At 45.4% G+C, this 17698-nt stretch overlaps 1 protein-coding gene across 1 annotated transcript in view; it reads left to right on the forward strand.

Moving 5' to 3' along the window:
• The window catches only part of LOXHD1 (lipoxygenase homology domains 1), a 209124-nt gene that overhangs the window by 16579 nt on the left and 174847 nt on the right, over positions 1-17698 (forward strand).

The raw sequence follows: 17698 nt of genomic DNA on the forward strand, positions 1-17698 counted from the left end.
GCCACCTCTCCAGGGTCTTTTTGTTGACTAGGGCACAGGTGAGGCCCCGGCACTTCCTTGTGACTCTTTCAAGAGCAAGTTCTGGGGGCTCACAGAAGCGGAAGACGCAGGAGGCCCTGAAGGCATGTGGAGGAACAGGCACAGCCCGGAGCGCACCCTGTGTTTTCTTGGTCTTGGTGGTTTGTTTAGTCGCTAAGAAGTCACTTGCAACCCTATGGACTATAGCCCACTAAGCTCCTCTGTCCATGGGATTTCCCAGGCAAGAATACTGGAGTGGGTTGCCATTTCCTCCTCCAGGGGATCTTCCCAAACTAGGAATCAAACCCAGGTCTCCTGCACTGCAGGCAGATTCTTTACCGACTCAGCTACGATCAGCTCCTACCTATGGAAAGTTCCCTCTGAGTTCAAAAGCAACTCTCCCTGGCTTCCTATTCCATAGTTTTTCTTCTTACACTTGAGGAAGGTGAGTTCCAGCCAGGGCATGATGGATTGGATCACAGCTTGCTGCTTCCAGAGTTCCCCAACTCCTTCTGGTTTTATGAGAAGTGAAGCAACTTATATCAAGTGCATTTCTGGCCCAAAGAGTGAGTTCAGTCATTTTAGCCCTGCAGAAACAATGGGAGGCAGGGAAACAAAGTGTGTAAAAACACATCTGTATTCTCTGTCCTATTTTATCACCCCTTTGTCTCCTAAAATCCTGACTGCCTCCCCACCATCATTGACATATATATGTCCTCATTTCCAAAAAAGGAGACCTCACATGTGGGTACCATCATCATTATATCCTGCCTACACAGAGTCAAGGGACATCAGAGGGGAAAAGAACTTGGTGGCCAAGGAAAGAGAAGTGAGTTTCCCACGGTCAGTCAGTAGAACAGCAGAAGGCTAACACACTCCTCCATCCAGCATGTCCCCGGTGGTTTCCAAGTACCACTGGCTTTTGCAACTCAGCTGGGCATGTAAACATATCTGTTATTCTAATGATGATCTCCCAGCTCCCAGCCAACCTTGAAAATTTGCCCTATTCCTGTGTAGTTCTCATCATAATAACTTGCAACTTTGTTGATTCTTTTTTTTTTTAAATATATGCTATCCATCTTTTATTACAAAATAAAAATTTGATCATTGCAGAAAATTTAGAAAATACAAACATACAAAAATGAAAAAAAGAATACCTATAATTCCTGGAGAAATATCACTGGTGACATTTTTGAGCACTTATTTCTGATCTTTTTAGTGTATATAGTTTGAGAGGATGTGCTGGTACAACATCCCCTGTTTCAGAGCATGTTTATTTCTAAGCCATTAAATGTCACTCAACATCCCTACTCGGAGAAGGCAATGGCAACCCACTCCAGTATTTTTGCCTGGAAACTCCCAAGGATGGAGGAGCCTGGTGGGCTGCAGTCCACGGGGTCGAGAAGAGTTGGACACGACTGAGCGACTTCACTTTCACTTTTCACTTTCACGCATTGGAGAAGGAAATGGCAACCCACTCCAGTGTCCTTGCCTGGAGAATCCCAGGTTCAGGGGAGCCTGGTGGGAGCACAGAGTCGGACACGACTGAAGCAACTTAGCAGCAGCAGCAGCAGCAACATCCCTACTTATAAGGGCTGTGTAGCATTTTGGTGCGGAGAAGGCAATGGCATCCCACTCCAGTACTCTTGCCTGGAAAATTCCATGGACGGAGGAGCTTGGTAGGCTGCAGTTCCTGGGGTCGCTAAGAGTTGGACACGACTGAGTGACTTCACTTTCACTTTTCACTTTCATGCATTGGAGAAGGAAATGACAACCCACTCCAGTGTTCTTGCCTGGAGAATCCCAGGGATGGGGGAGCCTGTTGGGTGGCCATCTATGGGGTCACACAGAATCGGACACGACTGAAGTGACTTAGCAGCAGCAGCAGCATTTTGGTGTAGGGAGATACATACCATCATTTATTCATTGGATACTTTATAGTTGGATATTTATATTGTCTTCCCCCTCTAGATTTTTTGTTATTACAAAGAGTACATCTAAGTCTTGCCACAGATAAATTATTCTTTCCCTAAGATCATTTCCTAAGTGGAATTTCTAGGTCAAATAGAGTACATATGGTGAAGACTTTTGATGATCGTTCCCAAAGTGTCCTAAAAAGGACCCATCAGTTCACAGTCACATCAGCTGTGAAGAGCACCCACTCCACTTGTCCCTGCCAACAGCTGAAAGTATTGATTAATTTCCCAATTGGATAGGAAAAAGGGCTTTTCAATGTTCTCTCTTTGGTTAATGGTGGGGTTGAATATTTTCTTGTTTTATTGGTCATTTGGATTGTGTGTGTTTATGTGTGTAAATTGTCTGCCTCATGGTCCCTGTGTCTTTCTTTTTGCTTGAGGTGAATTGCCCCAATTCTCCTATAGACTCAAAGCACTTTAACTCTTGAGCCAGTGTCATTATCAGGATCAATCCTTAGCAAATTGTCAAGCTTGCCATCTTTCTTTTTCTGTTTTCTTAAGTTTCCCCTTTCTTGGCCTTTCCCCTTCTTTTAGCTCATGATCCAACTTCTGCTCTGGTCACATGAAAATCCAGTGCTCCGCTGTTAGGCGAAGAGCTTCTGAAAATCACTGTTGAGAAAGAATGAATGTAACTCAGTGATTCCTCAACTTTCCATGAGAATGGTCCAGGGTAGTGTTTCCTTAAAGCTTCTGAGTTCAGTTGCTTGACTGGGCCCTCTGTCCTTATATGCGCTGGAGGGCACTGCGTTTTTTAGTATTTCCAGGCCAGATTCTCGGGGAGGGAATGAAAACATGATCCTCCAATATTCAAGGGACTGCACTGGCAAACAAAAGGTTAAGTTTCTTCTATTTTCACCTGGAACTATATTAATTTGGTGTTTGGAAGTCTTTGATCATCAAAATGGGGAAGATAATTATTTCTTCATTCATGCAGTTTGACAGGTAAAAATATTTAAAAACATGGGATGTAGGGTATACAAGAGGGGGAGAGAAGAAAGAGGACATTTCCCATGTATAATCCATGCCCCCATCCTTGTTCCCCTCTCTCCATCCCCTTTTGTGCATTAAAAAAAATATTTTTAAATTTATTTTTAATTGGAGGAGAATTGCTTTACAATGTTGTGTTGGTTTCTGCCGTACAGCAGTGTGAATCTGCCATAAGTATACATATATCCCCTCCCTCCTACCCCCCAACCCACGCCTCTAGATTGTCACAAAGTCCCTGGCTGAGCTTCCTGTGTTATACAACAACTATATAGCTATCTATTTTACAAATGGTAATATATGCGTTTCAGTGCTACTCTCTCAATTTGTCCCGCCCTCTCCTTTCCCTGCTGTGTCCACAAGTCTATTTTCTAGGTCTGCATCTCTATTCCTGCCCTGCAAATAGGTTCATCAGTACTATTTTTCTAGATTTCATATATATTCATTAATATATGATACTTGTTTTTCTCTTTCTGACTTACTTCACTCTCTATTGTAACAGGCTCTAGGTTCATCCACCTCAGTTCAGCTGACTCACATTCATTACTTTTTATGACTGAGTATATTCCATTGTATATATGTACCATGACTTCCTTATCCATTCATCTCTCAGTGGACATCTAGGTTGCTTCCATGTTCTGGCTGTTATAAGTAGTACTGCAATAAACATTGGTATACGTGTGTCTTTTTGTATGATTTTTTCAGGGTCTATCACAGTAGTGGGATTGCTAGGTCATAGGGTAGTTTCAGCCCTAGTGTGTTAAGGAATCACCATACTGTTTCTCTACAGCGGCTCTGTCGGTTTACATTCTCACCAATAATGCACGAGGATTTCCTTTTCTCCACATCCTCTCCAGCACGTGTTGTTGGTAGATTTTTTGATGAAGGTCATTCTGACTGGTGTGAGGTGATAGCTCATTGTAGTTTTCATTTGCATTTCTCTTATAATGAGTGACATTGAGCATCTTTTCATGTGTTTATTGGCCTTCTGTGTCTCTTCTTTGGAGAAATGTCAGTTTAGGTCTTCTGCCCGTTTTTTTGGTTGGGTTGTTTGTTTTTCTGATATTGAGCTGCATGAGCTGCTTGCATATTTTAGACATTAATCCTTTGTCAGTTGCTTCATTTACAATTATTTTCTCCCATTCTGAGAGTTGTATTTTCATCTTGTTTACAGTTTCTTTTTCTGTGCAAAAGTTTTAAATTTAATTATGTCCTATTTGTTTATATTTCCATTACTGTAGGAGATGGGTCAAAGAGGATCTTACTGAGATTTTTATCAAAGTGTTCTATTTTTTAAAAACTTTTTAAAGTTTATTTTTAATTGAAGGATAATTGAAGGATAATATTGTGTTGATTTCTGCCATGCATCAACATGAATCAGCCTCAGATCAGATCAGTCGCTCAGTCGTGTCCGACTCTTTGTAACCCCATGAATTGCAGCACGCCAGGCCTCCCTGTCCATCACCAACTCCCAGAGTTCACTCAAACTCACGTCCATCGAGTCAGTGATGCCATCCAGCCATCTCATCCTCTGTCATCCCCTTTTCCTCCTGCCCCCAATCCCTCCCAGCATCAGAGTCTTTTCCAATGAGTCAACTCTTCGCATGAGGTGGCCAAAGTACTGGAGTTTCAGCTTTAGCATCATTCCTTCCAAAGAAATCCCAGGGCTGATCTCCTTCAGAATGGACTGGTTGGATCTCCTTGCAGTCCAAGGGACTCTCAAGAGTCTCTCCAACACCACAGTTCAAAAGCATCAATTCTTTGGCGCTCAGCCTTCTTCACAGTCCAACTCTCACATCCATACATGACCATACATGACCACATCCATACATGACCACCATCCATACATGACCACAAGGCTATGGAAAAACCATAGCCTTGACTAGACGGACCTTTGTTGGCAAAGTAATGTCTCTGCTTTTGAATATGCTGTCCCCTCCCTCCTACCTCCTACCCCATCCCATCCCTCTAGGTTGTCAAAGAGCCCCAGTTTGAGTTCCCTGAGCAAATTCCCACTGGCTATCTATTTTACATATGGTGGTGTATATGTTTCTGTGCTCTGCTCTCTATTTGTCCTGCTCTCTTATTCCCCCCGCCTTGGGTCCAAAAGTCTGTTCTCTCTGTCTGTTTCTCCATTGCTGCCCTGCAAATAGGTTCATCCGTACCATCTTTCTAGATTCCATACATATGTGTGCTAATATATGACATTTGTTTTTCTCTTTCTGACTTACTTCACTCTGTATAAGAGGCTCTAGGTTCATCCACCTCATTAGAACTGACTCAAATGCATTTCTTTTTATGGCTGATTAATATTCCATTGTATATATGTACCACAGCTTCTTTATCCATTCATCTGTCGATGGACATCTAGGTTGCTTCCATGTCTTAGCTATCTTAAACAGTGCTGCAATGAACACTGGGGTACATGTGTCTTTTTAATTATGGTTTTCTCAGGGTATATACCCCGTAGAGGAATTGTTGAATCATTCAGTAGTTTTATTCATAGTTTGTTAAGGAATCTCCATACCTGTCTTCCATAGTGGCTGGATCCATTTACATTCCCAGCAACAGTGCAAGCGGATTCCCTTTTCTCCACACTCTCTCCAGCATTTATTGTTTGTAGATTTTATTTTTTTATGATGCCCACTCTGACTGTTGTGAGGTGATATCTCATTGTAGTTTTGATTTGTATTTCTCTAAAAAATAGCATGTTGAGCATCTTTTCATATGTTTATTAGCCATCTATATGTCTTTGGAGAAATTTCTGTTTAGGTCTTCTGCCCACTTTTTGATTGGGTTGTTTGTTTTACTGGTATTGAGTTGCATGAGCCACTTGTATATTTTGGAAATTAATCCTTTGTTATTTCATTTGCCATAATTTCCTCCCATTCTGAGTGTTGTCTTTTCACCTTGTTTATAGTTTCCTTTGCTGTGCAAAAGCTTTTAAGTTTAATCAGGTCCTACTTGTTTACTTTTATTTTTATTCTCTTTACTCTAGGAGATGGGTCATAAAAGATCTTGTGATTTATGTCATAGAGTATTCTGCCTATGTTTTCCTCTAAGAGTTCTGTAGTTGCTGGATTACACTTTAATCCATTTTGAGTTTATCTTTGTGTGTGGTGTTAGGAAGTGTTCTAATTTTATTCTTTTACATGTAGCTGTCCAGTTTTCTAAACACGGCTTATTGAAGAAGCTATCTTTTCTCCATTGTATATTCTTACCTCCTTTGTCAAAGATAAGGTGCCCATAAGATGGTATGTGGGTTTATCTCTGGGCTTTCTATCTTGTTCCATTGATCTATATTTCTGTTTTTGTGCCAATGCCACACTGTCTTGATGACTGTAGCTTTGTAGTCTGGAGTCAGGACAGCTGATTGCTCTAGTTTCATTTTCTTTCTCAAGATTGCTTTGGCTAGTCAGGGTCTTTTGTGTGTCCATACAAATTGTAAAATTTTTTGCTCTAGTTCTATGAAAAATGCCATTGGTAATTTGATAGGGATTGCATTGAATCTGTAGATTACTTTGGGTAGTATAGTCATTTTTACAATATTGATTCTTCCAATCTAAGAACTGGAGAAGGAAATGGCAACCCACTCCAGTATTCTTGCCTGGAGAATCCTGTGGACAGAGGAACCTGGTGGGCTGCCGTCTATGGGGTCGCACAGAGTCAGACATGACTGAAGCGACTTAGCATGCATGCATGCATTGGAGAAAGAAATGGAAACCCACTCCAGTATTCTTGCCTGGAGAATCCCAGGGACAGAGGAACCTGGTGGGCTGGCGTCTATGGGGTCCCACAGAGTCAGACACGACTGAAGCAACTTAGCAGCAGCAATCCAAGAACATGTTATATCTCTCCATCTGTTTGTGTCGTTTCTTATTTCTTTGACCATTGGCTTCTAGTTTTCTGCATACAGGTCTTTCATCTCCTTAAGTAAGTTTATTCCTAGGTATTTTTATTCATTTTGTTGCAATAGTGAATAAGATTGTTTCCTTAGTTTCTATTTCTGAGTTTTCATTGTTAGTATATAGGAATGCAAGGGATTTCTGTGTATTAATTTTGTATCCTTCGACTTTACTAAATTCATTGATTAGCTCTAGGAATTTTCTGTTGGTATCTTTAGGATTTTTCTATGTATAGTGTGATGTCATCTACAAACAGTGAGAATTTTACTACTTCTTTTCCAACCTGGATTCCTTTTGTTTCTTTTTCTTCTCTGCTGGCACAGACTTCCAAAACTATGTTAAATAACAGTGCTTTGCTTATTTTAAAATCAGAGTGTTTGCTTGTTGTGGAGTTGTAAGAGTCTATCCAGAATATATTTCTGAATATAAAGCCCTAATCAGACTTGATTTACAAATATTTTCTCCATTCCACGGGCTGCCTTTTGCGCTGTTCGTGTCTGCTGGTGCACAAACTTCTTCAGTTTTATGAAGTCTAATTTCTCCAGTTTTCCTTTTTGTTATTTCTGCTTTTGTGTCATTGCCAAAGTCATTGCCAAATCCTATGTCGTGAAGCTTTTGTCCCATGTTTTCTTCTAAGGGTGCTGTATCTTTAGCTTTTACACTTTTGTTGTTGATTCATTTTGAATTAACTTTTGTATATGGTGAAAGGGGAGGGTCCAGTTTCATTCTTTTGCACGTGGATGTTCAGTTTTTTTCAGCACTGTTTGTGGGAAAGGCTGTGCTTTCCCCCATTGAATGGTCTTAGCACCCTTGTTGAAAATCATTTGACCATACATACAAAGGTTTGTTTCTGGGCTCTCCGTTCTGTTGGTCTAAATGTCTATCCTTATGTCAGTATCACATCGTTTTGATTATTGTAATTTTGTAGAAGTTTAGAAATCAGGATGTGGTAGACCTCCAACTTTATTCTTCTTTTTAAAGATTGTTTTGGCTATTCAGGGTCCCTTGATATCCAGCTTCTTTTAATGCACCTTAAATTCTCATTAACTGTTTTTAACAGTGACACTATCCCATACTGACTTTGCTGTCAAAGGGCTTTTATTCACTTGGAAAAAAATATGAATAGTCTCTCTCAACCCCAAGTCCTCAGTCCTTGCCCAGGACTTCAAGGCTGCCGGGGAAACCTCACAGATTCTCCTGACTCATCCCCCACGTGAGTCAGCAGGTGTGGGTGTCCCAGTCTTGGCTGGCTCTCCACCACATCTCAACAAAATGATCCAGGCAGACATCACACCTCCTAATTAAGCATCTCAGTCATACAGACAGCCTGAACAGGGAGTTAGCAGCCATCTCTATGTTCATTTCCTTCCTGGAATGGGTGTCAGGGGTCTTGGCACCTTCTGGGGTCTGGGGAAGGTTGGCAGCCACTTTTTCAGCATATCTGTGTTGATTATCCCTGGAAACACAGTCTTGAGTATCAAACTGCTTCGGAAATTTGGCGAAATTTCCCTCTTGCCATCTGCCTTTTTGCATCCCTGCCTCATTGCCATGGACACCTGACTCATTTCTTGGAGGGTTTCTTTCATTCTGTCTGTAATGGCTCACCCTCTTGACACCCAGAACCCAGAGGAGACATTGACATTTACAGCTGATGAAAGCCCTTGGCCGGGATCTAAGTACAGTCTTCCAGGCTTTGAACCAAAGCATCATCATTGAAAACTAACAACTGCCATCAGTGATGCCCTCTGAGCTACTGTTAGATTCTCCAGGTTGAGCTAAAGACACAGTCTCTGCCCACAAGGTGCTCACAGTCTAGTGGACAGAGATTGCCATAGTGCAAGTACCCATGAAGAGGGCACAGTGGTCCAGAACTCCAGTCTCAAGTCATGGAGTTCTAGGTTCAAATCCCAACAATGTTACCTACTAGCCATGGACAAAATCCTGCGGCAGTCTGTGTCTTCATGTGCTCACACCTTACAATTAGAATCTTATTTAAAATTCACAGCACCCCGAGGAGGGAAGTTCTATTATTTGCAAAGAAGGTGGACCTGAGCATCCATGACCTTGAATAGCCCCCTTCTCTGTTTCTTGATCTCAGGCTAGCAGCTCTCCTTTCTCAACCTGCTTGCTCAGACTGTGTTGGCTCTAGTGTCTGGCAGGAAGTGCTCTGAAAGCTGTTCTCCCTGGCACTAATAAATCATGAGAAGGTTTCAAGGGACCCACGCAAAAGGGGGATGAAGCCTGAGGGACAGGATGAGACATCCTCTCCCAACCTGCTCCCACAGTCTGGGGAGGAAGCCAGACAATATACAGCAGTTTCTAGGGTTCAATCTGCACCCCATCCACCCCAACAAGGACCCAATAGGACTGCTCTCCCCGGAGCCCCAATGCCTGCCTGCCTGGGATGAAGGTGGGAGGTTCTCCTTGCTCCCAGACTGCTGTCTCAAATTGGTTAGACAAAAAATTCTGAATCTCCCACTGAAACATATACCAGAGTCAGAGAAAATGTTAGAGCCCACACCTCTGCGCCCTCATTGCTCTTCTATTTTCTCCTTCAGTTTTCTCCAGGCCACCTAAGCACCGTTGCGTCTAAAGCCCCAGCCTCTCTGGAAAGGATTACCTGCTCCCTTGCCTTGGGTTGTTCTCTCCCTGCAAACTCTGGATAAACTGAAGTCTGTACCTTCCACTGTAGTGCAATGATTCTCAGTGGGGTCCCGGCACTCCATCAGCAGTTAGGGGATGTGTAGGGAATCCTATGGGTTCCCCAGGTGGCTCAGTGGTAAAGAATTCTGCCTGCCAAGCAGGAGATCTGGGTTCGATCCCTGGGTCTGAAAGATCCCCTGGAGAAGAAATGGCAACCTACTCCATAGTCTTGCCTGGGAAATCCCATGGATAGAGGACCTTGGTGGGCTACAGTCCAAAGGGTTGCAAAAGAGTCAGACACAACTTAGCGACTAAACAATAAGCTAAGAATCTTATGGGGAAAGAGGAAAGAACTTCTGCCTGTTTCCAGAAATTCAGATACATCCTGGCCAAATAGCAGAAGGAACCACCGTGGTTACTGGGGCTGGGGTGTAGCCCTTGGATACATGGCTGAGAAACAGCATATCTCAGAGACTCTCTTTGCCTCTTTGGACTCTAAGCACTTAATATGTGTCAATCTGGTCTCTCCAGCTCAGCTTGGGTTTCTCTGAGGGTAGCACTTTCACTTGTCCCTGCACACTTGGTCCTGGGACTTAGGGGCCGGAGTGAAGGTCAGTAGGACACGGGCTCAGGTGTGCAGACACACACGCTCATGGAGACCAGCAGCAGAGACGAGTGCAAAGAGCTCTACCGGGGGGCAGAGAGCTGGCTGCTAGGCTTGCTCTCAGGAACGGTGCACCTCGGGCGGGTTACTTGTCCTCTGGGCTGCCTGCTCATCTTATCAGAGGTCCCCTGTGACTCTGGCTTCCTCTGCTAGCTCTGGCTTTACTCTGCTAGCTAAGCGTCTCTCTCAAATGGCTCCAGGAGTCTGTGCACCCCCCCACCTGCCAACCTTGACGTCATTCACTGCATGGGGCACAGTGCCCAAATGCAGGTGATAAACACACTGCAGACTTACACAGCTGAGAACACAGGGCTGCCCATGTCTTGCTGGCCCCAGGGAGGCTCAAGGTGCATCACTGAGGCTGGAGCTGGGATGGGGGCAGCATTGAAAGATTGAGGGTGGGGACACAGAGGTGGACAAGGCAGGACACGATGGAGTAGAGTTGGAGTGATGCAGTGCTGGGTCTTGAAGGAGCGTGGGCTGAGGGCTGTCACCAGTAGGGAAGCGCGGGTATGACCTGTTTAGAGCAGACATAGCTTTCTCACTGCCAATATGATGTCATTTCCTGCCTTCTGGCCAAGCAATTGTCCCCATCCTGGTGCCAACCCACAAACCCTCCCACCTTGCAAAGCACCGAGTTGATCACATGGCTTAAATCAGTACCGAGCCCACATCACATTAGGAGAGCTTGCCAGCTTGGCAGTGAGACAAGCCTCTGAAGCCAGGATCTGAGTTCCAGCTGGTCTGGGGGCTGCACGCACCCTGGGGCTGGTAGAGCCCAGGCCCAACAGTGCATCAGGGTTTCAGACCCAGGCCTCGCTGACAGCCGACAGGACCCCTGCCTTCAGAAGGGCCCACCCTTGCTCCTAGCTGGGGCCGGTTCGTTAGGGACAAGGCTTCTTCTAAGGAGCATTTAGTCTTTGGTGGAATAATAATAAATATGACTGCAACCGGTTCTGTGCTGTGAGACTGAGGGGCTGGTTGTTGGAAGAAAAGGAGTCCACAGGAGGAACGACAGCTTGGGCAGGTGGGCTGGAGCAGGCAGGCGACAGAGAGGATTGAAGACAGTCTCCCATTTCCAGTCTGGAGCAAGGACTTGCTTTTTTCCCCCCATACCAAATGGGACAGCAAGTGCAGTGCTGGGAGCCCAAAGCTGCCCAGAGCTGGGGACTGGGTAGAAATGGTGCCACGTTTGTCCGGCACAATCACTGTTTCCACTCCTGGTTATTTCATCAGTTAGATCATGCTTGTGCTCAGTCGTGTCTGACTCTTTGTGACCCTTTTGGACTATAGCCCTTCAGGCTTTTCTGTCCATGGGATTTTTCGGGCCAGGATACTGGAGTGGATTGCCATTTCCTCCTCCAGGGGATCTTCCCGACCCAGGGATCAAGCCTCACATCTTCTGTGTCTCCTGCATTGCAGGCAGATTCTTTACCTGCTGAGCTATCGGGAAAGCCCATTTCATCAGGTAACGGGGTTGTAATTTCCAGCTCATGCCGGGCTTCACAGTAATTATTACACAGCTCCAAGTGCACACCTGGTCTTGGCAAGACAGTGTGGGGCACAGTGCCCAGGGCGCCTTTGAAGAAGGGACAGGACAAAAAAAGGGATCATGATTAATGTCTTAGGGGCATATGGCGGTCATGCTGACCTGCAATGGATTCCAGACCAGCCGGAGAACCACATGGTGCAGGAGCAAATGCAAGCAGCCTGGGTGATTGATGCAAAACACACCCGTCATGAGAGCTCTGCCAATAAACCCGAGGCCCTAACCTACTCCCAGATTCTAGTGGACGCTATCATACAGTAGTCAAGTCACTAATGTTAACATACAGCTCTCTGGATCAGAAAGCATACGGGGCTGCGCACCTGAGTTCTCACTCTGGCTCTGCCCTCGGCAGTCATGGGGCTTGGGCCAGAGCTCAGTTCCTCTCCCTAGTGGGGGCACTAGGTGGCCTCTTGGGTTTTTTTAGGACTGTCGTTGTTTAGCTGCTACCCATGGACTGTGGCCCACCAGGCTCCTCTGTCCGTTGCCATTTCCCAGGCAAGAATACTGGAGTGGGTTGAGACCCCCATGGACTGTAGCCGCTGTTTCCTCCTCCATGGGATCTTCCAGACTCAGGGACTGAACCTACATCTCCTGCTTGGCAGATGGATTAGTTACCAATGAGCCACCTGGGAAGCGCCTTTTCAGAACTAGAGGAGGGTTTCCCTTCACAACCCAACAGAGACGGATGGCCCAGGGCTAGCCTTCCTCTACGGCAGCAGGAGGAGATTGACTTTTGTCCCCTCCCTTCTGCAGCGGATACTTCTTCCCCGTTTCATGCCCCTCCCCTGACCTTCTGTTCCGCCCATGCCAGTCTCTGCAACACAGGCTCTATCTCTGGACTTCCACTCTCTGTGGTCAAACCTGGCTCTGCCTCTCTAAGCATGAACAGATGCCTTAAGCTCTGTACCTCTATGTCCTCTTCTGTAAAATGGGGATAATGTGATTCCCACTTCAGGAAGTGGTGGAGCTAGTTAACTGGGGGAATGAACATTAAAGGACTTAGGGCAGTGAGTGAGTGAGTGTCCAGCTCTTTGCGACCCCATGGACTGTAACTAGCCAGGCTCCTCTGGTCCATGGCGTTCTCCAGGCAAGAATACCAGACTGGGTTGCCATTTCCTTCTCCAGTGCAGTGCAGAACATAGAATAAATGTTCAGTCAACCAGGCAAACCTGGTTGTTGCTATTGTTACAAAGCCGGTTCTCCCCCTGCATCTTCCTCCACATCTAAGCTTGTTCTAACTCTCAGATGTAAAGACTCAGGATTCTGGCCTCTCAAGCTCAGAAAGGACTTTGGAACCATGAAGTACCTGAATCCCCTCTAGAATCCGACAGGCTCATCTGGACTGCTGTGTATCGGCTCATGACCTCAACCAGAGCCGAAACCTGCAGGGAGCACTGCTCTTCCCAACCCTCTTCCCTCTACCTGACCTTCCCCCTTAACCCAGCTCAAGTGTTACTCAGGGTCCCCTAGCTCTATTTGCTGGGGCTGCAGCATAGGAGTCATGGTTCCTTGAAACCCTATGGAGGTGATCCTGGGCCTCGGGACTCACAGCCTTGAGGGCTTCCGGGTGGGGAGGGCAGGGCCATCCCTGCAGCCCTCTCTTCCTCTGGACTTCACAGCAGCTCTCCACCCACCCCATCTGCTGCCTCCTAGCATCGCAGGAAATCATCTCCGGAAAGAGTGGGAAGAAGAAAAGTGCTTTGAATGAGGCCCCAGTGAAGAGTCTCAGATAATTTGGGGGCCAAAAGGACCTTATCTACCCTCCTCCGTATTATAGAGAGGAGAGCGGAAGCCCAGGGAAGCTGAGCCACCTGCTCATGGTCACAGTGGAACTGCAGGCAGAGCCAGATCCCCGGGGGCAGGATGCCAGCTCATCTCCTCCAGTGTCATTCAGTGATTCAGTGGGCAGTGGAAGTTCATTGGGAATCTTCTCTGCACCAGATCCTGGACTCAGGGTAAATATGTAAGGGCTTTTCTCTAGGAGCTTAGAGTCTAGAGGGAGGAGAGTCAGACCAGTAAATAACCACAGTACAAAGAGATAGAATGGTCTAGGGAGGGGGATGCCCCAGGCCCAAGGAAGCATCGAGGAAGGGGGAACCAGGAGGGTTCATAGAGGAGGTGATGGTGCTCAAGCTGCGACTTCATAAGTGAGAAGAGATTCACCAGGCTTTCACACAGAATGAGGGCACTTTGGGAGCTGATGGGTCCTAACGGCACAGTGTCTCATTCACAAAGCTGGGGGTAGACCCTCAAATTCACAGCTTCACTGTGGCCCCAGTTTCCCGGGGACCACTGCCAGCCACACTCTCTTTCAACCAAGCAGCCTGAACCTTTGGGGGAATGCATAGAATTGTATATTTGCCCCATTCTTGGTTATTTTGATTCTCAAATAGGTGTTTGTGATAACCTTTGTAATTTGGAAACTATATTTTTTGGAGCCGTATCCTGTATTCGTGAACTTGTGAACTTATGATCCAGTCATTGCCTGGGCCGTGACCCTGGTCTGGGTGTCCATTTCAGCCACCATGGTTTCCTGCTGGGTCCCTGCCGAGAGATCCAAGTGCTTTTTGGATCCTTTTCCGTTATAGGTTATTACAAAACATTGAATATAGTTTCCTGTGCTATATAGTAGATCTTTGTTTTTCATCTATTTTATATATATAGTAGTGTGTTCATCTGTTAATCCCAAATTCCAAATTTACCTCGTCTCCCCTTTCCCCTTTGGTAACCATTTGTTTGTTTCCGGTATATATAAGTCCATTTCTGTTTTTTAATTAAGTTTATTTGTATCATTTTTTCAGATTCTGCATACAAGTGATATATGATATTTGTCTTTCTCTGTCTTCACTTAACATGATAATCTCTAGGTTAATCCATGCTGCTGCAAATGACAGTATTTCATTCTTTTTATCTGGCTAAGTAATATTTCATTTTAGATATACGCCACATCTTTATTATCCATTCATCTGTTGATGGATATTTAGGTTGCTTCTACGTCTTCACTACTGCAAATAGTGCTGCTATGAACATTGGGGGGCATGTATCTTTTCAAATCAGAGTTTTCATATTTTCTGGATATATGCCCAGGAGTGAGATTGCTGGATCATATGGTAACACTATTTTTGGCTTTTTAAAGGAAATTCCATAGTTTTTCATAGTGGCTATTCCAATTTACCTTCCCATCAATAGGGCAAGAGGGTTCCCTTCTCTATGCACACTCTCCAGCATTTATGATTTGTAGACTTTTTTGATGATGGGGCTTCCCAGGTGGCACTAGTGGTAAAGAATCCACCTGCAATGCAGGAGCTGAAGGAGATGTGGGTTCGATCCCTGGGTTGGGAAGATCCCCTGGAGGAGGACATGGCAGCCTACTTCAGTATTCTTCCCTGGAGGATCCCATGGACAGAGGAGCCTGGTGGGCTCCAACTCCATAGGATTGCAAGGAGTCAGACATGACTGAAGTGACTTAGCATGCACACGTGGACATTTTGATGATGACCATTTTGACTGGAATGAGGTGATACCTCATTGTAGCTCTGATTTGCATTTCTTCAATAATTAGCAATGTTGAGCATCCTTCATGTGCCTATTGACTTCATGTGCCTACATGTTTTCTTTGGAGAAATGTCTGTTTAGGTCTTCTGCCCATTTTTTGATTGAATTCTTTGTCTATATATTTATATGGCCTTCCATCGTAGCTTAATTGGTAAAGAATCTGCCTGTAGTGCAGGAGATCCAGGTTCAATTCCTGGGTTGGGAAGATCACCTGGAAAAGGAAATGGCAACCCACTCTAGAGTTCTTGTCTGGATAAGTGCATGGACAGAGGAGCCTGGCTGGCTACAGTCCATGGAGTCGCAAGAGTTGGACACAACTTAGCAACTATATCATTATATATATGTATGTGTGGTTTTGTGTGTGTGTGTGTGTGTGTATGTATATATAGTGAGCTATATAAGCTGTTTGTATGTTTTGGAAATATATTCCCATTTTGAGGATGCTGGAAAGAGAGGCACAAAGAGGTTAAGCAATTTGCTTATAAGTAATGGAGCCAAAAGTGAACCCAGATGGCCTTGAACTTAATCACTGTGTAAGACAGCCTTAGAGACACCTCTGTTAACATTTTAGTGAATTCCATTTCTATTCTTTTCTTGTGCATGAATGTATTAAAGACTATATATTGATGAAAATGGTATTTTATTTTGGTCAAATTTATAACCTTTTTTTTTCAGTTAATAGCATTGGCTAATATTCTAAATCATTATTTTTAATGGCTGCATGGTATTCCATGAATGGGTGAATACTATAATTCACTCCCAACGATCCCTCGTTTTGGATGTTTTTAGGTTGTTTTCAGCTTCTCATTATTCTAACAGTTCTGTGATAGACATCTTTTTAGGTGGTCTATGAACACAGGATTTCCTAGCATTAACTAGTTGCTATGCACAGGGATGGAACTGTTGGTCCAGGGGGTTGCAGAACGATGTCTTTAACACACATTCCTCACCTCCAGCAGCACCTGAGACGTGTTGGCTTCCCAGCCCTGTGGGGGATAAACTCTGGCAGTGGAGTGGAATCTGAGTTGGAAAGAGAAGAAATGGAACAACAGTTGCTGAGTTCTTGGGTAGAAGGGAAGGACCTTCTGCAGACAGCCGGAGAGGGGGGCTGAGTCTGTGGAAGTAGCTTTGTGGGGCTTGGCAATGAGGGAGGTGAGCATTCAGAGCAGTAAACCCTTCTCTACACCATACTGTTAAAAACACCTCATAGCATTTAGGCTGACATCACAGTTTCTTAGGAAATATACAGGTTGTATATTTACTTGGGGAGGATGAAAAGAGCAGAGCACTTTTTCTTGATTACCACCCAGGAGTGATTGTTAATGATTCAGTGATATTTCAGTGTCGGTGTGTAACCAGGCTCGGCTGGATTCAGCCCATGGCCTGTGTTCCAGCACGTAGGAAGTGCCGACAAAGTGATACAGACCCCAGAAGTTCTGGAGTGCAGGACTGAGGGCTCGGAGATGGGGGCCCTTGGCAGAGAGTCTGGGGCTTAAGCTAGGCTGGGCAGGGTGGGTGGAATGACAGCTAAGAGAGCGCCTTCTTGTCCAGGTCCCTTGAGTCCACATCTGGGCTTTAGTCCTGTCCGACTGTGAAAGCTTGATTAAGTATCTCAGCCTCCTGCTTCCACTGATCACCTCATCAGTGAATGGTGACAATAGCCATTGTGAGGATTACCCGCGGTAATAGGTGTGCTGGCCCATGCTAGGTTCTCAGCAAGCCCTGGAGACTCTTATTTCTTGATTAGTGTGTGTGTCTGCGAGGGCAGAGAGGGTCAGGGCCCTCTATAGAAAGCAGAGATACTCCAGTCCTGATTAAAGAAGAGGGTGAATCTGGGTGAGAAATTTGGGCCTCTGGACCCGAGGGAAGAAAGAGGAAACTGTCAGGTCAGGAATGGGGAAGGAGAACTCGGGTCCATGGGCTTGGGAGGCCATCCACTGGTCAGTGGCCGTGACCCAGCGTGGAGCCTTGCTGCCCATCCTCGGGTTCTGTGGACCACATCCTCCCCACACCCATGCGGGCTTGAGTAGTTAGGGGTGTTCCCTGGAGAAGACTCTTGAGAGTCCCTTGGACTGCAAGGAGATCCAACAAGTCCATTCTGAAGGAGATCAGCCCTGGGATTTCTTTGGAAGGACTGATGCTAAAGCTGAAACTCCAGTACTTTGGCCACCTCATGCGAAGAGTTGACTCATTGGAAAAGACTCTGATGCTGGGAGGGATTGGGGGCAGGAGGAGAAGGGGATGACAGAGGATGAGATGGCTGGATGGCATCACTGACTCGATGGACGTGAGTCTGGGTGAACTCCGGGAGTTGGTGATGGACAGGGAGGCCTGGCGTGCTGTGATTCATGGGGTCGCAAAGAGTTGGACACGACTGAGTGACTAAACTGAACTGAACTGAACT

The sequence above is a fragment of the Bison bison genome, unplaced genomic scaffold (assembly GCF_000754665.1).
Source record: "Bison bison bison isolate TAMUID 2011002044 unplaced genomic scaffold, Bison_UMD1.0 scf7180017864170, whole genome shotgun sequence".
NCBI lineage: Eukaryota > Metazoa > Chordata > Mammalia > Artiodactyla > Bovidae > Bison > Bison bison.